Source organism: Limulus polyphemus, unplaced genomic scaffold, assembly GCF_000517525.1.
Source record: "Limulus polyphemus unplaced genomic scaffold, Limulus_polyphemus-2.1.2 Scaffold171442, whole genome shotgun sequence".
NCBI classification, from domain to species: Eukaryota; Metazoa; Arthropoda; class Merostomata; order Xiphosura; family Limulidae; genus Limulus; species Limulus polyphemus.
In genome coordinates this window covers 57-424 of record NW_013837038.1, presented here as the reverse complement: position 1 = coordinate 424, position 368 = coordinate 57, and the positions used below count along the sequence as shown (strand labels likewise).

General features: G+C 34.0%; 1 non-coding gene across 1 annotated transcript; it reads right to left on the bottom strand.

Moving 5' to 3' along the window:
- Positions 1 to 61: 61 nt before the first annotated feature.
- Trnav-aac lies at positions 62 to 134 on the bottom strand. Its single transcript has one exon. It is a non-coding gene; the product is annotated as a tRNA-Val (tRNA).
- Between the last annotated feature and the right edge of the window lie 234 nt (positions 135 to 368).

Genomic DNA, 368 nt, shown 5'->3' with positions numbered 1-368 from the left:
AGAGAAAAAAAAACACGTGCTAGACAGCTAAATGCGCTAACCTCTAAAAAAATAAGTCCTTTGTGCCTGCCAGGGCTTAAACCTGGGACCTTCCGCGTGTTAGGCGGATGTGATAGCCACTACACCACAAGCACTTATTTATCAGTTTCATCTAATTCTGATAATTTCATAATGTATACAAATGTTACTTTTGAAACATTCAACTTATGTAATGTATTTGAAAGCCTTATAGTAGTGTAAAAAAAAACTTTGCCTATCAAGGATAGATCTTGGTATATGTTTCTTGTACAACAAATACAATAGTCATTACTCCTTCAACTTTTTTACAACTTAAGGATTAGCTATCATTATTGTAAGCTTAGGGGTTA